The 27,414-nt window shown below is 35.5% G+C and overlaps 1 protein-coding gene across 8 annotated transcripts in view; it reads right to left on the bottom strand.

The window, feature by feature from the left end:
- Positions 1-25,609, bottom strand: part of Pi3K21B (phosphatidylinositol 3-kinase regulatory subunit alpha) — a 730,269-nt gene extending 704,660 nt beyond the window's left edge. For 4 of the 8 annotated variants that reach the window (XM_081762370.1, XM_081762374.1, XM_081762373.1 and 1 more), the window contains exon 1: positions 25,391-25,609. The gene's annotated coding sequence lies outside the window, so the exon portion shown is untranslated. Of the gene's footprint in view, positions 1-24,960 lie in introns of all 8 variants that reach the window. The other 4 variants (XM_081762372.1, XM_081762369.1, XM_081762371.1 and 1 more) reach the window with 2 other exon arrangements.
- Between the last annotated feature and the right edge of the window lie 1,805 nt (positions 25,610-27,414).

Genomic DNA, 27,414 nt, shown 5'->3' on the forward strand with positions numbered 1-27,414 from the left:
CTAAATGTCATATATAAATAATGTGTCGACTAGATATATATATGATATGCAGAGCCGGCTCTACCATATATGCAGTGGCGTATTTACGATTTTGTTTCGGGAGAGGCTTTGCTAACTTTCGGGGGCATTTGCCTGAAAATGTGAAAATTCTGCAAGATATTTCATATACTTTACTATAGTAAGTTAGATTTCGGGGGGGCTTAAGCTCGGAAGCCCCCTAAATACGCCACTGTATATATGCAACACGTGCATTTGCGTGGAACGGCAAGCTTGGATGGTCCGGCAAAATCTGTCATAAGTATATTATTTAAATTAAATATTTCTTGTTGGAAACAGACTTAATGATGATGGTAGTTACATTTACTAAGCTGACCTTCTATTTGAATACAACATTCATAAATTATGTTTAGGTTGCATTAGTTTAAGGCCAGATGGACAATGCTAAAGCAAATGGTCGAATAAATCCGAGCACATATTGCTTGATTGTTGTCAAATGCAAAAATTCAATTCTCGAATATTCGTGAATATCTTTTCCATTTACTAAGTTATCACAATTTTGATATAAAAGTAATCTTGTTTTTGTCAGAAGCAAGTTCCTTATCATTGAAGATAGAAACAAGTTTTTTTTTTAAATGTTAGAAGATGTAGAAGAAAAATCAAGAAATAAAGATAAAAGAGCTAGCTGCACTGGAATTGCAAACTGATACATTGAGACTGAAGCTCGATAGTGAATTCTATAAAAAGGATTACCATCTTTCCTCTGCAGGTGTGTTTGCTTTATCTTTCACTATCATAATAGATTAACATTTAAAGAAAAAAAAAGATACAATGGGATTGCATTTTTAGTAAGTATTTAAGCCTCTCTGAGTGCGACTGTGCTTACCCTCACGTTTGTTGTTCATGCTGGAGTAGCATACTTAAAATCATGACTTCTAAGATTTGTTCTTTCTGGAGAAATTGGGAGGCGGCAAATTATGTCATTGCACGAGGCGACAAATTGACTAGGACCTGAATATAGGATGACTCAATTTGAAGTAATGCAGGGTGTTTCAAAATGAATATTAGGGTTTTGAAACTTTGTAGTATCTATTACAATTAACTTACAATTATAAATATTATATCAAATGAAAGAGCAACTCAAACAGTTTTGTACGCACGCATGTACATGCATTGTTTCTTCTGTCTGCCGTTAGAAAGAGCAAGTAGCAAAGATGGAGACTAGAGAGCAGAAAGCTTTTTGTGTTTTAATAAAGACAGAACCTGTACAGTGCAACCGTCTGTGTGAAGAATATTAAGGAGACGCTTGCAACTACGTCATTATTGTTTGCAGTTGCTACAGGTCTAAAGCCTACAGACTACGGTTTACGTGCCAATTTTGCAAGTGAAATATTCCTGCATAACAATGAAGATTTTCTGGATCGTGTCGTCTTCAGTGATAAATCGACTTTTCACCTAAGAGCTAATGTGAACACTCATAATATTTGCATCTGACCGTCAGCAAATCCTCAGGAGATGGTACAATTGAAACGAAACTCCCCTAAATTGAATGTGTTTTGTGCCATATGGCGGAAAGTTTATGGGCCTTTTTCGCCTATCGACTAGATGTGTGCCGTGTGACGAATGAATCTCACATTGAACACTTGTAGCAAAGAATGTTTGAGGTGCTCTTTTACTTGATGCATTGCTTATAATTGTACATAAAATGTAATAAGTACTACGAAGACTTAAAACCCCGATGTTCATTTTGAAACACCCTACATTTCTCACCAACAGTGTTGGAACTAAGATGTAAAAAGGAGAGAAAATTTTCCTCATAAAGTTGTTGTTTACAACGATGATATTATTAGTCGAGACTATAACTACAACAACAACACGAGTTAGTAGTCAAAAAAATGTAATCAAATGTATACTCGGTGGCCCAGGTGGCCAAAGTGGCACACACAGGTGTGTCACTTGTTTAATCCGCTCCAGTGTGGACACTAATTAAGATATCGGGATATTATTCTTGCAAAATGTGGTTGGACTATAGTTTATCATATTATTTTTTTCTTCTGGTGTCAAATTTCCTTCTCAAATTTCACCCCAGTCAAAAATTCGAGAATTTTCTAATTTCGAATTTCCTTTACTTCTTTTTTCCCCTGTAGCTTCCTTCGTTGTAAAAAGACCTTCTTAAGACTTGTTAGGTAGATACCTCGGATGGATATCTAACTGTTGACATTAATTGGACGGGCCTGCGCGCAGTTTTGCCATTTTAGGGAAATTAAAATTCTCCTATATTTGGGCAAAAAATTAGAAATTTTTGTTTATAAATCCGTACCTATATGTCCGAGTGGAAGTCAACTTACGCCAATCGAACATTTGTCCTTACTTAACAAACGAAAATACAGATCGTTACAATGGGGTAATTAGGGGGCGCACGTAAAATTCGTATTTAGGTTCTAGCCCTTGATTTTTCTAATTTTCGCTTACTTTTCTGTCTACCGTAATATATTTTTGGTAAATAGAAGCTTTGTTCCTTAAATATCGCCATAATACTTGTAGGATATATTAGTGGTGTACCAATGTTTGATTTAAGATAGTTTGCGTCTGTTTGGTAGCAGTGTTGACAGCTACAGAATATTTTAATTCCAGATTTTAGGGGGAAATTTTGGAAAAATTATGTTTTGTCTCTATTATTTCCCTCTTGTTGGCTATATCGAAACAAACGTACCAGTATCTGGAAGTCTCGTGTTTGGTCTACACAATGCACTATAGAATGTTTCAATAGAATAATTAGGGAAAGTACAGTTGAGGTTTACAGTGGACCTTGTTCTCTAATTGGAAAGATAACTGTGATTTTTATAAAGGTAGAATGAGATATTTTTAATTGACATGCTTACTTTATTAGATATCGTCACAATACTTGTAGGATATATTAGAGAGATACCAAAGCTTATTTTAAGATAGTTTGTGTGTGTGATAGTAGTGTTGCTAGCTACAAAAAATATTAATTCCAGATTTTAGGGGCAAATTTTGGGAAAAATTCCCTTTTTTATTTCTATTATTTCCTTCTTGTTGGCTACATTCGAACAAATGTACCAGTGTGTAACAGCCTCATCCTTAACCTACACAGCGCACCATAAAAAGTTTTACTAGAATAATTAGAAGAAGTACAGTTGAGGTTTATAATAAACCATGTTCTGGAAATGGTAAGAAAATGGTGAATTTCTGAGGTACAATGAGTTTTTTTTTTTTTTTTTTTTTTATTTCATTCTTACTTTGTTACATATCGCCATGATACTTGTAGGATATATTCTTGGAGCACTACGGTTTATTTTCAGACAGTTTTCGTCTGTCTGATGGCAGCGCTTCCAGCCAAAACAATTAATTCCCGCTATTATGTGAAAAATTCGGAAAATTTCCCTTTTCTCCTCTATTATTACCCTCTTACTGGCTACATTGAAACAAACGTACCACTACCTGAAAGCTTTCTCCTTGCCCTATAGAACGCACCATAAAAAGTTTCAATAGGATAATTAGAGAAGCTGTACCCCGGCATATTTGATTTTTGCTTCTGAGGCGTAAAAAGTGTCAGAATTTCATGTGTATGACAGAATTTTTTCTTTCCCTTTTTGAATGGAAGCCAGCGACTTCAGGATTTCATTGTACCTTGTCAACACACCAAAGATTTGTTTAGGTGACTTGAACCCATATAGCAGCAGTGGTGCTAGATACAAAAAATTTTTGAAATTCGGTTAGGGATTTTTTTGTAAATTTTCACCCCTACACTTCCCTCAATAATTTCCCACCCGTTGGAAACACTGTAATACAACTTACACCAAAAGATAGCAACATCTATTTTCTTAAAAACAAGGCCTCAATCATATCAATCGAATGAATAGTTTTTGAGCAATAAGTCACTAACTGGAAATGTAGGAAAACTCCAAAAATGACCTGGGGCCGAAAGGAATAATCACACAATTTTGCTCGTATAGGTTCAAAGAAACAAACGATTTGTAAGTTACGAAGGCTTCGACTCAAGTTCTGTTGATTATTTCAATAATCTGCAACATAAATCAATAAATAATAGTTGCCAGAAAAAAACAGACTTTTGAAAAAAAACATGAAAAAGAACGATGTTATTTTTGAAAAAAAACTTCACAGAAAAAAAAAACGTTTTTTTACAACACTACCCCAACTCCTCGTGGTGGACCTGAGTATCAGCCACATCTCGGTGCTTTTAGGACTAAGGTATGATGGATAGCAAAGTGGGTAACTCGTAAGCAGGATGTGCTTTATATTTGCATTTTTTTTTTCTTTTTTAATGTTTTTATATTTTTTTATTCATTCCGTTCCTATTATTTCTATATCATAATCGCACATTTTCAACACTGTCTTAACTTTGATATTTTTGAATGTATGAAATGTAAATATGAAGAATATCTGTGAGAATGACATCACCTCGCATTTTTGACTCAAAAAACAAACAAACCACCAGCAGACTTTCGACTTTAATTTAACTTACGTCGTTCGCCGCAGAGGCATAATCTCGGACAAAGATCTACAGCTTAACGTCGGACGAAAACCAAACAAACTACCACTGGGAACGATCTTTCGTCTCCTGCCCCAACCAAAGTTACACCATTCGTAGAGGTACGGCGAAGAACACGAACTTTCCCTAAACTGAACTCGCGGATATGTAACCATATGCTGGAGCTTTTTACCCGATGATGATTTTATAAATCCAATGATTAACACAATCGTAATCACAAAGTAAGCATGTCATTCAATGATGAATCCTTAATATTCTGAAACTTAAAAGGTAGAGAACAGAAAGATTTATCTGAGAACGATGTCACTTTAGAATCCATGGAGACGTACAACTATACCTTAACGTGGGATCTGAATCACATCAGCTTCTACTGTAAGCGATCAATGGTAACCTGTAGCAATAGCAACTACGCCATTCCCTTACCTAAGACGAAAAACACGAACTTTACTTAAAGTAAATTCTGGGTCATCTGCTACGTCAAGAGCAATGTGCCGGAGATTTTTTTTTTTTTTTACCTACATGAAAATTTTATTATTCAAATTATTGACGTTGAATCGTAATTACTAAAAAGTCAAGTCATTCAATGATGAATGCTTCCTCTTCTGAAAAATAAAATTTGAAGTTGATAGAGGTTACTGAGAATGACATAACTTATTGTACCTACAGCTTAACGTGAGGTCTGAATAACCCATTGCGAACGATCCTGCGTTTCCTTTGCTAACACCAGTTTGACGTGTGACTAGCTACGACGAAGCAACCAACAATTTATAAAAATTGTATTAGGGGTAATCAGGTTACGTGAACAAACACGGGCTGGAAATTTTCACTTCATGAAGGTTCTATTTAACACAAAGATTATGATGTAGTTGATATCGTGGAACAAGCACCTTATTTAGCGTTGAAAAATATCTCGTGTGAAGACTGACACTACATAACGTTCCCCAGATGGGTAAGAATCTATCGTTCTGATAATTAAGCCACATCCCTAGCAAATAACCCATGTATTCGAACATTCATTTGTCCAGTGTTACCCTACTTCCCCGTGGTGGACTTGGGTATTCGCTACATGTCGGTGCGTTTAGGACTGAAGTATGATGGATAACAAAGTGGGTAACTCGTTGGTAGGTATACCTTATATATATTTGCTTTTTTGTTTTTATTTATTTATTTATTTATTTATTATTTTTTTATTTTTATTTGTTTATTTATTTATTTATTTTTTCCGTTCCTATTTTCTTTATATGAGAAAAACATATTATCAACACTGTCCTAAGTTTGATATTTTTGAATGTATGAAATGTAAATATGAAGAATATTCGTGTATTCTTCATAACACGGTCTTGTGTATTCTTCGTGTATTCTTCAGGTCTCACCTCGCACTTTTGACTTTAGAAACAAGCAAACCACCAAGAGCAGCAGGAGACTTTCATTTGACTTACGTCCATCTCAGGTGAGACGAAGATCTACAGGTTAACGAGAGACCTGAACCAAACAAACTACCACTGGGAACGATCCCTGGTCTCCTGCGCTAACCGAAGTTACACTCGTCGTATAGTTACGACGAATATTTCATTAGTCCAATGATTAACACACTCATAATAACAAAGTAAGCATGTCATTCAATGAATACTACTACTTCTGAAAATTAAAATGTCGAGTACAAAAAGAGGTCTCGGAGAATGACATCACTTCAGAATCCACGGCGACACACACCTGCAATAGCTTAAAATAAGATCTGAATCACATAAACTACCACCGGAAACGATACTTGGTCTCCTGCTGCAATAGCATGTACGCCGTTCTCACTGCTATTACATAAAGTGAACTTGCGGTCACCTGATACGTGAATACCAACGTGAAGGCTTTTTTTAACCATGAAGATTTTAATAATCAAATGATTTTAACATATAATCGTAATCATTAAGTGCGGAAGTCATTCAATGATGAATATTTCCTCTTATGAAAAATAAAATTTAAAGTTGAAAGAGGTTTCTCAGAATGATATCATTTCAGTGTACCTACAACTTAACGTGAGATGTCGGTACGTGAAAAAGCACGTGCTGGTAATTCTCACCTGATGTAGATTCCATTTATCGCAAAAATTAACATGTAGTTGTAATCGTGAAATAAGTACCTCGTCCAGCGATGAAAAATCTCTCGTCTGAAGACTGACACTAAACAAGTGTTCCCCAGATGGTTAAGAATATATCGTTCTGATAAATAAGCCACATCCCTAGCAAATAACCCATGTATTCGAACATTCATAACGACGCACATTTATTGTCCAGTGTCACCCCAACTCCTCGTGGTGGACCTGAGTATCAGCCACATCTCTGTGCTTTTAGGACTAAGATATGATGGATAGCAAAGTGGATAACTCGTAGGCAGGATGTGCTTTATATTTGCATTTTTTTTTCTTTTTTAATGTTTTTATATTTTTTATTCATTCCGTTCCTATTATTTTTATATCATAATCGTACATTTTCAAAACTGTCTTAACTTTGATATTTTTGAATGTATAAAATGTAAATATGAAGAATATCTGTGAGAATGACATCACCTCGCACTTTTGACTCAAAAAACAAACCACCAGCAGATTTTCGACTTCCATTTAACTTATGTCGTTCGCCGCAGAGACATAATCTCGGACAAAGATCTACAGCTTAACGTCGGACGAAAACCAAACAAACTACCACTGGAAACGATCCTTCGTCTCCTGCGCCAACCAAAGTTACACCATTCGTAGAGGTACGGCGAAGAACACGAACTTTCCCTAAACTGAACGCGCGGATATCTGGGTAGGTGAGTAACCATATGCTGGAGCTTTTTACCCGATGATGATTTTATAAATCCAATGATTAACACAATCATAATCACAAAGTAAGCATGTCATTCAATGATGAATCCTTAATATTCTGAAACTTAAAAGGTAGAGAACAGAAAGAGGTATCTGAGAACGATGTCACTTCAGAATCCACGGACACGTACAACTATACCTTAACGTGGGATCTGAATCACATCAGCTTCTACTGTAAGCGATCAATGGTAACCTGTAGCAATAGCAACTACGCCATTCCCTTACCTAAGACGAAAAACAAGAACTTTACATAAAGTAAATTCGGCGTCATCTGCTACGTCAAGAGCAATGTGCCGGAGATTTTTTTTTTACCTACATGAAAATTTTATTATTCAAACTATTGACATTGAATCGTAATTACTAAGAAAGCAAATCATTCAATGATGAATGCTTCCTCTTCTGAAAAATACAATTTGAAGTTGATAGAAGTTACTGAGAATGACATAAATTTAGTGTACCTACAGCTTAACGTGAGGTCTGAATAACCCATTGCGAACGATCCTGCGTTTCCTTTGCTAACACCAGTTTGACGTGTGACTAGCTACGACGAAGCAACCAACAATTTATAAAAATTGTATTAGGGGTAATCAGATTACGTGAACAAACACGGGCTGGAAATTTTCACTTCATGAAGGTTCTATTTAACACAAAGATTAAGATGTAGTTGCAATCGTGAAACAAGCACCTTATTTAGCGTTGAAAAATATCTCGTGTGAAGACTGACACTATATAACGTTCCCCAGATGGGTAAGAATCTATCATTCTGATAATTAAGCCATATCCCTAGCAAATAACCCATGTATTCGAACATTCATAACGACGCACATTTATTGTCCAGTGTCACCCCAACTCCTCGTGGTGGACCTCGTGGTGACGCTTTCAAAATCTTAACTGGAAGACCAACCGGAAAACGACCATTAGGAAGACCTAGGCGTAGATGGGAGGACAATATTAAGATGGGTATCGCAGAGATAGGAATACAAAGTAGAAACTGGATTTAATTGGCTAAGGATAGAAGTCTGTGGAGAGCTTTTGTGAACACGGCATTGAACCTCCGGGTTCCATAAGCCATAGAGTAAGTGAATGAGTTAGTTAAGTGTTACAAATATAAATAAATAAATAAATAAGAGAAAGTTTATAAGTATTAGAAAATCACTGATCGAACTGTTGTCCTATTACACTTTCATCTCCCGTACTTACTCGGTGAAAGTAAACTTTTTCTTTCCAGCCAAAAGAGAAATTATGGATGATATTGATATACCGTAATTACTTTGGTGACAGTTTCCTTACCCCACCACTTCCTTTGGGGTAAGGAACCTGTCACCAAAGTAAAAACAGGATAACAAGAAATTTGCGGTAATGTTAAACAAGACCGTTTGAAGGTTATTGTTATTATTATTTATGACATAACACAAATAAAACTCAATATTATGTCAGTAAATTCCAGGTCAATGGTATACAAATAAAGTAAGGATTATCAAAGATCTAGATCAGCGTTTCCCAACCGGTGTGCCGCGGCACACTGGTGTGCCGCGAATGGGCCGCTGGTGTGCCGCGAGGAAATCGAAAATTATTAATTCTATAGGAATCAAATTGCAAGACATAGGGGAAAATGTATATTTGTATTTCACATTACTATGAACCTCTACTATAAATCTACAATTTTAAGTTTTATACTGTGTTACTTTTCTGTACCTTTTTAATGTTGGAAAATGTATTTATCATTGTCATGACCATTATTGCTTCTTTATTGCTGCAGACTACTTCGTAACTTGAAATTTTAACATATCATTCAATAAATTCAACAAAGCAAATATGCATACAAATTACCTACATTTGTGTTTTAAAAGTATAGGAGATTGTTTATTTATTCGTTATTTAGTGATCTTCCCTTTTAGTTAAAGGTTAGGTACAGTTTTCGAAAGAGAAAGTGTATTTTTAAAAACCCGAGTCCTATATTTCATTGCAATTGTTTTCTGTTTTAAAATTAAAATGAAAAATAAGCATAATGATTTACCACGAGGGGAAATCAGTGATCGAGCTTTCTTCTCTGTAAGGAGATCAGTAATTACATAAAAATACCATGGTATTTTATATTTACAAATAATAATAATAATTATATATATATATATATATATATATATATATATATATATATATATATATATATATATATATATATATATGGGTGTGCCGCGAGAATTCAAGTTACACCTATAGTGTGCCGCAAGTTGAATAAGGTTGGGAAACGCTGATCTAGATATTACATTTGAAGGTCAGTTACTTTTTCTGTATTGTATAAGTTGTCAGAAGGATATTAGGTTTTTCTTTTAAACAGTGGCCTGTATTTGGAAGAGAGAAAATATATGTATGTATATATAAATTACTTGTAAGACCCAAATTAGAATTTGGTTCGGTAATATGGAACAGAGTTTCTGAAACTTTGACAAACAAGACAGAATCTGTGCAAAAATGTTTTATTCGACTGCTATGTTTCAAGATGAAAATTAGCTACTATTCACAAAAGTATGCAAACTGAAATGATTATTGGGGTTTGGGTAGTCTTACAAATAGAAGAAAAAACTGACAAAGTATGCATGCAAAAATTACAAAATATTTATATTAGTGAATACTGTTTACGAAATATAGGTTTTAAAGTATGAAATCATAGCATAAGAAACAGCATGATTTTGGTTCCTCTGAACTGGAAAAGTGAAATTTTAAAAAGATTGACAGATTCTTTAAGTACATAAATTTAGATTTACTGTATTAAGCAAGTGAAGATTTTGAGATTTGACTGACAGTTTTAAGCAATGATGTTTAGAAACATTAAGATAAAATGTAATTTTAAGACTGTTGTTCTTAGCTTTCTGTTGTTTATTTTGATTTTCCTAACGTTTCCTGATCTCCAAGTTCAGTATGAACCCTGTAATATTTAGTGTCCTTCATTTTTCCCAGAAAAGTGAAATGAAGGACGAATATATTGCTAGCACTTTTCTCACAACAGGTGACCTACCTACCATCTATTGCAACAGGCAATCTACTCTATATTTGCCATTGATAATGAGTATAAATAACCTGATTCGTATGTTAGTGTAATTTGGTATCATCTAACCTAAGCAGGCCAAAAATATATGGCTGGTTAGGAGTTTAGTGTTCCTTTCAGCACCAAGGCTACGAGACATGGACTTACAGTTTAAGATGAAATCCGAACCACTGCAATGCCTTCCAAATTGCAAGGCTCTCCAACGGAATTGAACCCGGGACCGCGTACCAAAGGGCTAAGTAGGCAATAGAGAAGGTACTTGAATAAAATCATGTAAATAAGGAGACACACGGGGAAAAACTAAACAAAGACACAATACACTAAATATCCACTTGTGTCACGTCTTTTGGAAAGGATGTGACAAGTCACATGAGTCAAATTTCACTAATATGAACGAATAATGGTTATTTTATTACCACATATATCACTTATTGCCCATTAACTAATGCTTTAGGTGATATTAAGATACATTTTGAGAAGAGAATGAGCATGAAGTAATAGGCGACTTACTGGATGGAAATATAAATGCAATATTATAGACTTGAGACTCAATTTCTTAACCTTCAAATCGTTATGTCTTTTAATTATGTGCTTCCTATATTTAATATGCCTATCTAGACATAAAACATTATCGTTTTAGTAATACGATTCTTGAGGCCAACGGAGATAAGAAAAAATAGATATCTGAGTAGATTTACTTTATTATGAAAAGTTTCTTATTTTTCGTTAAATTTCTAAAATGAGGGAAATAAGCATCTATGCTCCGATTAGCTGTACGATGGATATCAGTATTGTGTTACAGGTGATCATAATGTAATACAATAATTAACTAACTCTATAGCCTATGGAATCCAAAAGTTCAATGCCGCGTTCACAAAAGCTCTAGTGTAACACAATTTCATCAACATTTCTTTAGAATGTGCCACATTTGGTTTCAAAATTCATTTACAGTACTAGTCATCGGTAAATTTTCCAATTTGGTGGATATACAAAAGTATATCTTAGAATACATGTTTATATATCTATTGTAAAATATATATGTATTTACATAATTTTATAGTTTTCGCCTTGTTAGTTAGGTAATGTTATCAGCTGCTTAGATTTGATGTATGGTTTATATGCAGTAGGTCACCTGTTGCGAGAATGCCAAATATTCTTCAGCATTTTTCAAGCCAAAAATGATCTTATACTATTTTAGAAAGCACATATCCTTATTACGAAAGATAAAAAATTAAACCATAATAATTGTTACATTTAACTGTAAGAGTACAAAATAAAGACGTAGAATATTTACGGCCTTAAGCAATACATCATACAAGAAGCGTAACATATCAAGAAACGTAAAATACGGAGCAGTTAGGAAAATACTAATCAAACAAAATATGTAATCAAAGTGTAAGGGCAATATTTTCAAAGATGTATAGTATATATCACATAATGTACCAAAATCAACAAATTTGTGGGTGGTGGCGGCAAAACTGTGTAACAATTGTGTCTGCTAGTGTATTTGAAATTAAGGTTTGTCGTACGTAAGTGGTTAGCTCCCTTGTATTCAGTACCGAATACCAGCTTGATTTCCTGGTGGCAGCTCATGTGATTTGGGTCTCACGTTAAGTTGTTCGTCTGTCTCATACAGCCACTGTGCTGACAAAGTGCAATCAACTCGAAAACACAATATAACATCTGAATGTAACTATCTAACTTGATAAAAACTTTACAGTTGCTTATATGTGGAATGGCAGAGAAACTTTACGGTTTACAAATTGAACTTGTAACCAGGGTTGGCAAAAACCATGGTTTTTATTTTAAAAAAACAAAAAAAAAGTTTTTTTGGGTTTAAACCTTTTTTTTTGTTTGTTTGTTTGTTTAAACCAGGTTTTTTTGGTTTAAATAATTTGCTCTATGCATTTGTATCACATATGAACAGAAATAAGTTTGTTTCAATTTTGTGTTATTATGCAACAACCGGGTTATGATGGAAGGGGTCACACAAGCTCAAAGCGGAATCCAAACCGTTTCTCGACTTACATCCGAAACAAATTGTCCTCCATTTGAACTTGAAACCGGGACTAATTGGCCACAAATGTGATACGTCTGCCGACTCACTCATGAAGGACTCCTGATACGCTATACTGATCTTTACATACTTTACATCCACTTTGGCTCCGACCCATTTATACATAAATAGATACCAAAGATACTTCTGATTTCAGTAAATGCCTCTCGTGGGGTTTGTATGACCCCCCCCCCCAAAGAAAGTACGGTATTTAGATGTATTTTATCAATAGTAAACATTATTAAAGCGAAACAATATTTGGAATTTTTCTTTGATTGCAATTGCATAACAACAAACTAAAAAAATCACAAAAGAAACATTCATAAACTTATTAAAAAAAGTAGCTTTTGTAGTATAATCTCTTTGAGTAACGAATGGGGAATTTAGGTCTGAATATAATACGAATAATATGCGGGAGTGACACGCGATAACCCACAAATGTATGTTCACCAAGATTTTAGGAACGCTTACACTTTTACGAACATTTTTCGTTTTTTTTTTTGGGGGGGGGGTTAAATGTTTTTTTTTTTTTTTTTTGAAAAAAACAGGTGCTTTAAGCCAGCCAACCCTGCTTATAACCCAACATATTATTTCATATGTGATCTAGCTCTATCAAACTGAACTATTACTCAAAGCATTTTCCTTAAAATAATTAGTTATGAAACATATCGCACCGGTATTACATTTTTCTCTGATGTTTTTCCTATGTTTGAGAGCCATATTCCAACTTGTGTACACAAAGCTTCTTTTTCAAATAAATTTTGTGCAGACATGATGATTGAGGTTGATTGTAGAGTCAATCCATTCTAAGTGATCATGCATGTGCCGCTCGACCATCTCCAAACAATCTAATTTTTTCATGAATGTTTATACTATATCAGGGTACTTCAAAACCACGATCATTGGATTTTTAAAACATCTCTTAGCTACGCAGCGGCTGCCGCATTTTGCGTTTTCTCGATTTGAGGCATTTACGGATTATTCAATATCTTGCACTCCACATAAGTTAGTCCTACCGGAATGAAAATTGCTGGGAGTCTCCAACTTGCCCAGAGTTAAAACTTTGTCCTCTTAATATTTTTGCCTAAAACCACACTCATTGCTCATTGCTCTTGCTGGCTTGCTATATCAATGATATTCAACCCTGTATATTCTTGTTTTAACTGCCAACTCATGCAGGACACTGTTGTCTTTTCATTTGATCTACATTCCCCAGTCAGAGTTTACAGCGAGTGGGTATTCACTAATTGGGGAATGTAGATCAAACGAAAGAACAACAGTCTCCTGCATGAGTTGACAGTTAAAACAAGAATATACAGGGTTGAATATCATTGATATAGCAAGCCAGCAAGAGCAATGAGTACTTATTGGGTTTTCGTCAAGTGTGCATTTTGACTTTTCTCGCCTTCTGCTGATAGCGGCATTCTTCACTAGTGTTGATGTGGGTCTGATTAGACAGTGAGTCATAACTAAAGGAAAGAAACGAGCTTGAGAACCCTGACTGGACTAACAATTCATCTTACTTTATTTTGCTTCACAACAACGAATTTCTAGTTGAATTTGTGAACAAAACAGCTCCTAGAGTATGCGTCATTCCTTAATACTTTGACCCCCTTCTGCTCAAAAACACAAAACGCGCTTTGGTGTGTGTTATGGTATACTAAAGGACTAACTATTCCGAAAATTTCAGATTTTCTTATCCAGGCCCATTATATTGGACAGTAAAACATATCACATTGGTATAATTCCCCAATTTTACGACTCTTTTTCAGGCCTTTGGGAGCAGTTACAGGTCTGCAAATTTTTGAGTATAAACTTATTACCTCGGAAATGAAATCTGTAAGTTTTACGTCCCACGATTATGCCGGTTAGGCTAAAGGAGACGGTGATGATGAGAGATGAGTGAAATGGTGGAATGAAGAAAGTGAGAGGAAACCGGAGAACCCCGAGAAAACCCACGAGCACGTTGTTTGTCCACCACAAAGTCCACACGGCGCGAGCTGGGATCGAACCAGGGACCCCAAGCACCGGATGTGAACGCTCTACCACTGAGCCACCGCGCCCCCCACTTATGACCTCGGACGACATGCTCACACAAATTCAGACCTCTACGTCAATTGCTTCCTATTCCCAAATATGTTCTAAATGTCCAAAAATGTTCTTACTGTACGCTCTGATTTCACCCCTTTCAACTGGTTTTAGGAAAAAAAAAAAAAAAAAAAAAAAAAAAAAAAAAAAAAGTTGAAATCAAAGTTTTAGCTCTGCGTAACTTGGAGACGTCCAGCAATTTTCAATTTGGTAGGAGAAATATATGCTGAGATATTGAAAACAACGTAAACGCCTCAAATCGAGAAAACGCAAAATGGCAGCAGCCGCCGCGTCGCCATGCAATGTTGCAAAAAATAATTAATTGTGGTTTTGAAGTACTCTTATATCGACTCAACATTTCTGAACAAATCAGATTTTTTTGAAAAGATCGAGCGGCAATTTTCTCGATCACTTAACATGGATTGATCCTGTAACATTGTAACGAATGAAGCGTTGGCCATCTCATCATGCGCCCATCGTGGAGTCGTTTAACAAAAGAGCCAATGATTGTTAGTTAGCGTGAATTTCACTGGTAATTCAACATTCATCGAAATCATAGTGTTCCAAGCCCAAATACTATACTCCTTTGGGTTCAGAAATTTCCGGAAAAAGCTTGCGCCGTAAAGAGACCTTCAGGAAAACCAGGTATGTTCGAACTCTAAAGAATACTAGCTGAACCTACGCTCTCTACACAGCGCATCATTCACATATGAGCATGATTCTCTTCATGCTCACAACATTTGTACATGTCCCTTTACAGACACACGTGAAAAACGTCTTGATAAAAACTGGCTAGGAGTAAAATAAAGGTTTTTTTTTTTTTCGATTATTTTTCAATATCTCGTACCGTTTGCAAAATTTGAGCCTACTTCCGGTTGGAGTTTCTAATTCATGTATGATCAGGGTTTTCTTTCTTCTTGCAACCAGTGTGTAATAAGCAAATACATTACCCACACAATTAATTATAATGTTAGTGATATGTGGTGTTAATTGGGCAAAACACTCCCAACCATAAAGATTCATCTTAGACTGGAGAAATAAATGCAACTCCTACATACAACTATGTGGTGTTGGAATGTATAACTCGTAGGATATGATGCTTTTTTTTTTTTAATTTCAACTCTTTCAGTGTACCCCTAAAGAATGTAATAAAGAAATAACGGCCACGTTTTTTTAAATACTCGATTAGAACTGGACAATCTACACAAAATTTGGAATAGACAAGTGAAAACGGCACGTGTCTAGCACTTGTGGTTTTCGAGATCTCATTGTCGAAAGATCGGAGACAAACATATAAACTTTTCTTTGGAGACAAACATAAACCTAGCATCTTAATATATAGATTGAGCATGTGCGTCGTTCTGTTTTGCGAAGTTCATGGTGATTTGCATTACAACATAGTAGTGTATTTGGAATTTTTGACCGCTCCGTATTGTAATATTGCATATGAACTGCACATTTCTGAAGTATTGTGTATGGACTAACTTCCACTCATACAAATTTGTGGGGGTGCTACAATTGAATGCTATGAATAAGATAATCGGCAGTCTTTGTTGTAATGGCATTTTGACCATTCTTAATGATCATACTTTCAATAATCCACTCATGAAGGAAGAAACTAATTTTCATCTGTGTTGTTACGTCAATACTCAGAACTGCTGTTACTGATCACTGCATAATCCCCAAGAGGTGTTTCAGTAGTCTCTCAAGAACTACAGACCTCGATACTATTGAGAACTTTGTGCCGGTGGTGCCTAGAAGAGTAAGGGGTACAAGAACAGGCCAAAGACAATGGACGATTTGAAGCAGAATACTCACACTGAAGCAACACTGATTTCTCACGAAATTTTGCAGCAAGCCATGCAAAGTTTTCAGTTACGACCCCACGAATGTCGTTGAGAAAGGAGGAAATCTTCTGACAGAAGTAATTTTCAACAAGTAAGGGAGGAGATGTTCCACAAATAATTGCTCTAAGCAAAACAAATTGATTGGGTGATTGGTTGATTTGGGGCTTAGCGTCCCGTTCAGCAGCAAGGCTACATGAGACGTGGACCTACAACTTTAAGTGAAATTCAAACCACATGAGCTCCCGCCGGGAATTAAACACAAAACGCTTTGAGTTATGTTTCAATTGAGAAATTAAATATATATATATATATATATATATGTATGTGAAGTCATTCTAGTCACGATTTCAATGTGAAAATAGATTCCTCCGCTGGACCATGTACTAAAAAGAATAAATAAATTAATTTAAATTAAAAGCTACACTAAAATTGTAGTTTTATATTCGTTTTCAAAACCAAGACTACATGAGCGTGATTCACTGTTCTTTTCGAACAACTTCTCGAGTTCGTATCAGAGGCCACATTCCTCTGGAGATCGACCCCGAGACCACATGTAAAGAGTACATACGTTTCTTACTTGACCAAGTAGGGGCACACCGTTCAACTAAACTAACTTACAAAAAATAGTGAAAAGGTAATCACGTCGCCTAAAGAATGCATGATATAAGCACTTTCGTTAATTGCTTCATCAGACACAGAGCAAAAGAAAACGCAAAGTAAGTATTAGATTTCAACGAATTTGCAAGTTTCATGGTCTCTACATACCAACAAACTGAGTTTTCGACGTCTGCTTGTCTGTTCGCTCGCCTAGAGGGCATACAGTTCAACGTAACGAGACCAAATTTTAAACTTAAGGCTTTTCTCTAGGTTTTTTTTTTTTTTTTTTCAATTTTCTTCCTACTCCCAACAATTCGGGTAAAAATTTGCCTCCTTGAACGATCTGGTTAAGCCGGAAATTCGATTAATCGGGATTCGGTTAGAGTTCTATTTAATCAATAGTCTTACTTTTATAAATTATTAAAAGAAAGCTGAAATAACCAAAATTAATTTAAAAAGAAATTCATTCATCTTAATAGTTTAGTGATGTATACAGGGTGTTAATGAACTATACCGACAAACTTTAAGAGGTGATTTCTCACATCAAAATAAGAGAAAAACTTCATATGGACCTATGGCGAAAAGTGCATAGTTTCAGAGCTAGGGCTGACCAAAATCGCGAAAAAGCAAAATTTCGACAGGCCCTATTTCAGATTCCAGAAACTGTGGATGGTGGTCCTTATTAGCGTAAAGGAAGCCACATGATGACTAAGTTCGTTTCAAAACTGAAATACAATAATCAAAAATATGTACAAAGCGGTATTCACTTTGGGTATTAATTAAGTATCTCCTCCAAATCACTGTTAGTGGTGACTCCGACCTACTTAGTAGTGATTACGGTTCGTTATTTGTAACTGTGATGTAGTCATGAGTATGAATACAATCTGGATGTATGGCATAAAAATTAGTGTATAAAACACGAACCAACCTGTGCTAGGTGGCCAGAAAAAAAAGAAAGGACGAATGCTATCTAACCGAGTCAGGGCAGGAGCGGAGCAGAGGGGTCTGAACGGTAGATAGAAATGCGTCCTTAGTGAGCAGGCACGTCAGTGACGGTGGGTATACCCACAAGGGAGATCGTTTACAGCGGATCTCTATAAGTCTGCGGAGCTGTCGAACAATTTGTGGGATATACTAAATGCCATCCTTCACTTTTTTTATATATTGGCATATTTTAATAAAGAATTCATTCAGTAAATTTAAAGAGTAGCTTTATCTTTCTATATATATTTGTAGTTTATATTAAACTTTAGGTAATCAGAATAAGTCAATAGATGTGTGATTTCATACAAAGAAATCATTCTTTTATAGGCCTAGAACAGTTTTGACTACTGGTACTTTTATTTTCTATGTATTAATTATGCGATACGTTGGTGTAAAACGTTGAGATCATTGATCTATGTGACTGGAAGTGGTAATTATCTAAGCATTAAGAACGACTTTTGAAAAATGTAAAATTTTCTATTCATTGTATTAACTTATTTATTCGAAACATATCATGTCATGATCATAGTATTCTTTAGGAATAAGGATTTAGATTTCTGGGCTTTCGGCATCTATGGCCATGTTAGCCCATTACGTATGAGGGATGACGTCCCTCGGCAATCACACTATCCGAAGAAAGAGGAGGAAGGAAGTGGCCTGGGACCTGTATGTTAGGTACCATCCCGGTATTTGCTTGGTGTGAATGAGAAAAACCCAGGAAAATCTCACTCAGGATGGCTCGCCTGAAAAAGCTTTTACACTTTTCGACCGAATGTCCCTACCGGAAATCGAATTCTTAAAAGTTCGCAGTGCCGTGCCGTGGAAAGTCAGCGCCCGGGGCGAGAGTATACGACGAGTGAGATCGATAGACCAGCCGCGAAGCGTCACCATGGTTGGCACGAAGCGTAAGAAAATTTTCGAAAATAAACCCTACTTTTCCTTAATTTTGAGCAGTTTTTATTACTTTTTCCTTCTATCTTATATACGTGAGCATGTATTTTCCTAACATGAGTAATTTTTCCTCTTTTTTTCTTTCCTTCTTTCTTCCTCCCAAATTCCGGACACCCCCTTACTTGGGTGCCCGGGGCCCTCGCCCCGCTCCCCCTTACGGCACGGCACTAACCGCTCGTGCGAAAGAGGAGAGCGTTAAGAGACTAAGTTATGCGGTGCCACATGATCATGGTATTCGATAGTAATGTACTTTGGACATGTAGGGCCTTATGCAGAGTCGTTCTAAAGCGTGGTTAGTGCAATACGAGAGAGTTTGACTAACATATGTTTCCTGCAGTAGTAAGGCCTTTAGTATGATGCTAATCATATGTCAAAACGACTCTGCATAAGGCGGGTATTGTTCCACCTGTCTCGCATGCGTTATTATTGTTGTAGAGGGCCTCCAAAGCTTGAATAGGTGTGATACTGTAGCGCTCTTAATCTGTAAACCTTAACAATTTGTGTGGTAAGTTTTCGTCTAACATGTAGGTTTCAAATCTGTAATATTCTGGCAACGTACCATCTGAAAAAATATAACTTCATGTTAGATTGACAACACAATCAGTCTGTTAGCAGTGTATGTTGCATCAAACAATTCTTCTAGTCGATATTTGCATCATACCAAACTTCAGAGCTATTTATCTATTACTTTATAAGTTAGAAGATTGTTTAAAGGTAAATGCTCCTGATACAACGCCCTACAAACTCCTATTTTGTTAGTCAACTTTCATGACCATTTATCTTGAAACACACTTATAACTTTAAAACCAATGTGAATTTGCATAATGCAAATATCGGAAAAGGGCAAATAGTTTCATATACGGTAACCCACAATGCCACAAGATTATGTGTTGCCAGTCTTATACACGGTTTTTAAAAACAATTTCGACAACGTTGGGAGATAATTCCTGACACCAAGATAGGAAAAAGTATAGACCAACCTGCGTATACAAATGCTTCCTTTTGGAGTTACAGACTGCCGAAAACATGAAAAGATGAACTCTAAAGGTTTATGGTTCGAAAACTATGGCACCTACCGTAGTAGGGTCAAGCTTTGCCTTAGAAACTAGTATGTAGTCTATCCAAATATCCAAGTTTCACAATCCTGCGGCACTTCCGTAACAACTTTTATAGAGGTAGTTGGTGAGTATTTCAAATTATAAGCCCTTAGCCAAACTCCCTCTGTAAAAATCGTTGTATGAGTATCTTAGGGTTCTGAAACCTTTTTGGATAGCGCACACGGTAGGGTCCATAGTTTTGGACTTTAAACTTCAGTTTTTCATGTTTTTGGAAGCCTTTAACTCTGAAAAGAAGCATTTGTGCACCCAGGTAGGTCTATACTTTTTACCTTATACTGGTGTCACCCTGTATATATATATATATATATATATATATATATATATATATATATATATATATATGAGAGAGAAAGAGGAGTCTCAAACGTCTGTTTTAATTTTAAATTATGGTGAGTTGTTCATTTTTGCCTTATTGGGGTCTGATTTTTTTTTTATTTATTTTATTTATAATAGGAAATAGTATGGGGCTTGTTCCTTGAAGAGTGGGCTATTATCTATGAAGAGATGGTTTGAGATATTCATTAATTTTATTGAATATTTGAATTATTGAATTATGGCTAGAGAACGTGTATTGAATAGTTTATTTTATAGCTCAAATTTTATTAGTTTAGTTCTAGTATTACTTGTGTTGCTTTGAGATTTTCTTCTAGAAACATGCTGTATGAAGTTGCGTGTTCCTAATGGCACTACGTCTCATTATTACATATCAGAAATCTACGCATGAGACGAAAATTTATAGTAGCATATCAATTATTCAGTATTCCAAGCTAAGGACGCTAGAGAATCGCAAACATCCAAACTTTAGAGGCTTCTACAACTGTAGTGACGCAATTGAGACGGACAGAGCAATGCACATCCAAAATAGCTTAGTATTGATTACTATGAACATGATAAGACTTACTTCGAATGGGAAAACGACTTGAAAATCCGATTTTAAAATATATATATATTTCGAGAAAGTGCTAGATAAGCATTAAATCCGATCACATGATTGGCTTTAATAATGCAGTTTACAGCATTTTGACTTTTCAAACTGATTCGGATAGATAAACATTGGTTAAGTTGGCAACACTGCTCAAAATCATGTACATACAAGAACCTGAATTAGAACAACCAGAAACTACTACTGCAACCTTATGGAGCCCGAGGAGCGCAACAACCATCTTAACAATTTAGCTCAAATAAATCACTTTGAAGACAGTAATATAGCAATCTCTACCCGATTTCAGGGCTCATAGTGATCTGGTAAATAGTTGAAAAGTGACCAAAAGCACACGAAAAAGTGATCAAAAGGTGACCAAAATCACATCATGCCCCCTTTTTTCCTTTGTCAATTTCTCCATCACCTCTCTGTTTGTTGTTTTGTTTCATCTTTCTCCTTTACTTCTCTTTGAGCTTCCTCCTTTCTTAGGTTTTCTAAGTATCCTTTGTAGTTACGGTAAGCAGACTTAGCAGATGTAAGAAGCTTCTGAGTAAGTGGAACCAGTTCTGGCCTATTTCTGAATTCCTTCGTCCCAGGTAATATATTTCACTTAGCATTAGAGTTCTCAAAACCATGAAATAAGAAGAACATACAAGAAGCATAACACAAGACAAACATAATAACCACACAAACACACACAACATTCAGCGGTGCGTTAACTATTACGAAAGAAAACTAAAAGACTATTATGATAGAAGAAAGAATAGACACAGAAGGATTCTCAACCCCACCTTGAAAGCTTAAGCATCCACCGACTGTACTTTAGAAAGAATAAAAGCTGACTATTTCACACGTGGCAGCAAGTACAGAAGCTTCCACAAGGGTAATGAGTAACAAGTTTCTGCCTTTTTCCATTTCTTTTAATAATATTTTTCTTAGAAAACTGCCAATGCAAAGCATAAATCAAACGAAAAAGTGACTCTACTTCCCCAAAAAAGTAACTTTTAGTGACCGACTTGAAAAAAAGTAACTTTTAGTTAAGAAAGTGACGCGCTATGAGCCCTGCGATTATTCATACTTCCGAAACGGTTTGAGGTATCAAATAACTGTAATCAGCATTATGATCTTTACATTGATTGAAAACATACGATATTGGATGAGATACCTATTTATCCAGTTTTCGAAATAAGGCCGTTTGAATGAAGTCAGATTTTTCAATTCCATACAACTTTGGGACGACTTTTAATTTTTTCCCCAAATCCATCGACGGCTCCGGAGCTGGTATTCTGACTTATAATAAGCCGTTGTAAACGACCTCATTGACGCGTATAAGCATCGTTGCAGACGCGCCTGCTCCCTACAGATGCACCTCTTCGTTGTCGCTTGGACCTCCCTGCTGCACTGTTGCCCTGACTCGATTAGGTAGAATTCGTGCTTTTTAGTGGCCACCTAGTGCAAGCTGGTTCGTGTTTTATGCACCAGTTTTAATGCCATACGTCCACACTTTTTATACTCGTCACACAATTAACGAACAATAATCATTAACAAGTGAGCCAGAATCACTACCGAATAAGGGGAAGAAACTAAATTATGCATTAATGTTGTTCCTATTTGTCCGAAATTTATCATATTGTATTTATAGCATTCGATACTAAGATATTTTGGAATTTGGATATGCATTGCCCCGTCCACCTCACAAATTGCATTATTACTGTTGTAGAGACATCCGAAGTGCTGACGTTTCTGATATTGTGGAGTTCTTAGTTTGTAACATTGAATAATAAATATGGTCTTGTAACTTCCGTTAAACTTGTAAATTTGAAATATGTAATAAACTGACGTAGTTTCGTTTGAGAAATAAATGTTTATGTTGAGTTAGAAACACTGTTGATATGTTGGCACTGAAGCGTATGTAAAATGATGTTCCCTTATTCATACATGTATTTAGTAATATCTCAGTGTTTTAATTTAAAAGTTACAAGAGGGTTTTACCAGGGGCGTCATTTAGCGGGCAGGGAAAGGGCAATTGCCCCCCATGAGTTTGAAATTTATATAATTGTATCAATAAAATAGTAGTGATCAGTGAAAAACACGAAATTTTACTTATATCAGGTGGTCTTGCCCCCCAAGCAAAATCTGAAATGACGATCCTTTATTTCACAATAAATAGTTCACCAAACTCGTTCGTACTTTGTTAGCCATTTTCCATTTCTAAATGGCATACGAAAGTTAGGAAGGTTCTCACACTTGTCTAATATAAATTAAGCACAAGTTTTAATGGATATATAAGTTTACAGACGTGATGCATGATTTTAGGGCATAACAATCTAAACTTCCGACCTGGCCTGACTGAGTGCCCTAAAGCGTCTGTGCTACTTGCCTGTTGCATATTACTGCTCATTGTGGCATTTTCCGGCAGACCAGGAAAGAAACATTACCTCGAGGCAGCGTATAGACACTATCTGAAGCTTTTTGAAAAACAAGAATTACAGTCACTTTTTCAGTTCCTCTCGGTTTGGTACTGATTACAAGGAGGGAAGTCGCTAATACGGTACCAATGGAGCTCCTAAGATTTTTAACCTAAAAAAACAAAACAGGGACACACCTTATGGAAATTTAGAGTATAGCCACGGGCGTCTCTGGCGGGGGGACGAGGGGGACACGTCCCCCCAATATTTTAAAGTACAAAATATTAAATATTTTATTCTAATTTAATTATTTACTAACGACAGAATAACATATAAATAATGCTATTTTTTATTTGGAATATATAATATTCAGCCTGTGAAACGATTATAACAGAGTTCTTGATATACCTGAAGGTAAGAAGAACGGTAAAAATGGAATCGAAGATAATGAACAGGTTGGACTACGAAGTACCATTTAAATACATTTCTTTGATGTCCCCCCCAAATTTTACATGCCAGAGACGCCAGTGAGTATAGCCATAGCTATGTATCTGCTTTTTACTGAAATATCAGAATTAAATAATAGGTGAACAGTCTTCAAAAATCATTTGCCAGAGAGTAGGGCTAGATTATTCCTATTAGTATAGTATCGATGACCAGTGTTTCTTCATGATTTTTGGGAGGCACTGCCCCCGCCCCGGAGCTCTGAGAGTGTACCTCGGAGGAGACCAAAATGATAAGTCTATAATATAATAATAAATAGAATAGTACCAGTGTACCCCCCGGACAATTTCTTCTGAAAGAACGACTGTCGATGACGAACAAAAGTGATATATCGCACGAGTATTATGTTTTGGGGGAAAATTTTTAAAGTTTTGAAGATTTGCGGGGGTATAGGGGCAGATGCCGTAAATCCGAGACTGTTGTCTCAGCCGAGGGGTCTGAAAACCCTAGAAATGAATATCGACCTACAGGATTATTTGATAATTTTGAATTTAAAAGAAATCAACCAATGCATGAAGTACCCTCCCTGAACTTAATCTGTACCAAATGAGAATAATGTATTGTAGCCTGATCCATATTTTTATGCAAAAGAACGAAATGATAATTAGTGAAAAAAAATTTTTTTTTGATTTCCTCTGATTCTTTAAATTTAATCTAAACAGAAAAGATGTATTATTAAAAAGATATACTAAAACCCTGCATTACATAATGTCAAAATAGACATTCTACAGAATATATATATTTTTTAAAGAAAACAATGATGATAGAAAATAAATGGAACGTTGCTCAATACATTAAGAGCCTGACTGTGGCATTACCGAACATACGTTTCATGTGCCATCTAGGATTATTTTAATATATAGCCTATCAACATTCGATTCATCACGTGCAGATGTAGTAAACACCGTACCTAGATGGCAGCCTGGATTAAGAATTTGGGGGCGTGTGCATCAACCGGAATTACAAATTGATCATAGCAAAGTAGCGTTTGAACAATGCCTTAATAATTTGAAGTTTCTAAAATATTAGAAAAATATCGTCTTTACGATACCTAAGAAGTTTGATTCACCAGCCCATTCATGTTTCTCACTTTATTACTATCAAAGTTGTTTCAAGTAATCTGATTCATTTTAGAATTCCATTGAACCTGTAATTTTGCATTCACATTATAACAAAATATTTTTTTAAATGTCTAATTACTTCATCTCATTCACATCTAATTGAAACTAAACAAAATAAAATGTTTTGAAATTCAAATTAAATTTCCCAGCTACCAATTCGAGCAGTCAAAACACTTCTTCGAAGAAATTTAATACAACACAAATTCTCTCTTGAACTATTATTATGAGTAACACTCACTAATATACACGCTGAAATAATTAGCAGGCAATAATTACAAGGGCATATAAAAACCCGCCTGAATACACAAACACAAACACTGTCAGTCACGTTGGTTGAGAATGAATTGAGTTCTTATTCACCTTAGCACAAACACACTTGTCGCATAAGTAAGATGTTCAAATTTACAATCAGGAGATCCAGATGCACAAGTGCAGGCAAAATATATTGGGTATGTTCTCAGACAATTCGAATAGTAAGATCATCAACACTCATGAATCAAATTGAGTTTCCCTGCACACATTTTCTTCCATTCTTCGCCGGAAATGCTCTCCTGGACGCCCTGCCTCCCCCGTCGGAAGTTGACGTCATATGAAGACTTGCGCATGTGAAGATGAGAAGAATATCATGCCAAAGTTGGGGATCTGTGCCAGAGGAAGGCCTCTGTTTATTGCATTAGAAGGAAACAATACTCAATTAGTTTCGTTTATCTTCCTTCTTTTGCAAATGTATGTACAATATGTCTCTAGAAATTATTGACAACTCAAAGAAACGAAGATTCATAACTGACATTCTTAAGTATGCCCCAGCTTCTCAAATATACCTTTTTTTTTAATTTCTTAAATACGGAAAGTACATTGCTTCATTCTTAGATTATTGAATGTTACTTGAAGATAATATATATCATTATTTCTACACTAATATAATTATAAAAATTTCTATGCCTCCTTCAAGGTCATGTGTTCTCTGACCATCTGATTGAAGTGTTTTGGTGATTCAACTATGCAATTACAAAGCAAATTTTGAAAGTGAGAAGATTCAGGGTATAATAAATAAATAATACAAAAGCAAATATAAATTAATATATCATTCTCATTGTTCTGGTGGTGTATGCATTTAGTATATCTATCCAGGTAAAATGAATGATTTTACTACAATTGTTATAGTTAAATAGCTTATATACATTGATTGATTGATTTTGAGTTTTACGTCCCGTTCAGCAGCGAGGCTATATGAGACGTGGACCTACTGATTAATGTGGAATCCGAACCACATGAGCTCCCGCCGGGAAAATAGCTTATATACCGATGGTTTATCAAAATAATAATAATAATAATAATAATAATAATAATAATAATAATAATAATAAAAGCACATGTAGTTTGCAACATCTATGATATACAAGATGATAACACTGTTTTGTTTTTCTTTTAGTTTTGCGACCTTATGCAACAGAGGTTGTGAAAGACGGAAACTACTATTGCCGTGGACTATGAACAAGGTTGCCAACTTTATTAAGAAAAAATCGGGACAGTACAATCGGCGTTGAAGCACCACTGCCCCACCCCCGAAGACGACTACACGTACGAGTAGTTGAAAACAATGTAAATAATCAGCTGAATAACACGAACCTTAATGAATGCGGCACCTCATTTTTTTTTTTTTTTTTAATTTTCCGACCCACTGCAGCACTAGGTATAAGCAATATATGCAACAAATTCAAAGAAGGCAACTGCAATTTATTTAATATAAACAAAGTTTAGAGAAAAAAAACTATGTAGATATTTTTTATAAAATCACAAATGAGTGCATAACATTGTTAAGAAATTACTGACAAAAAGTACTACTAAAATCAAGCCTTATTCTTTGGCTATCGTCATAAACAACCAAAACAATTGTAATTTATTTAACAAACAACATATAGGAGGTTGCCAAAAACAATATTTTTAGAGCTGCATGATATATATTGTAATCATAATTGGCTGGATTATCAACTTAAAACAATTAAGGAGCAACTATAAATTAAAGACGAGCTGTTAACTATTTTTCATGAGTCAAAACACAAATTTGTTAAATTGATTCTATATTAAAACTGCGTGTAAAAGAATAAGTTATTCCTTTGTAAAAATGGCCTAGTAAAATGTTAATTAACTTTGAAAATCGATAAATCGGTACAATATGCGTCCCGACGAGTGTCCGGTCAGGACGCGGGACAATTAAGTCAGAAATCGGGGATGGTTGGCAACCTTGACTACGAACCACGACCGAAATTTGAATTTGGTGCAGCTGGCGGGATCACAAACCTCATGTAAGATCAACTCTCACAGTATAGGCCGTTCCTCACCACACTATTAGGCCTCCAAGTGATTACAGGGCCACTCCACCG

This window comes from Thermobia domestica, chromosome 6, assembly GCF_964235325.1.
Source record: "Thermobia domestica chromosome 6, izTheDome1.hap1.1, whole genome shotgun sequence".
Lineage (NCBI taxonomy): Eukaryota > Metazoa > Arthropoda > Insecta > Zygentoma > Lepismatidae > Thermobia > Thermobia domestica.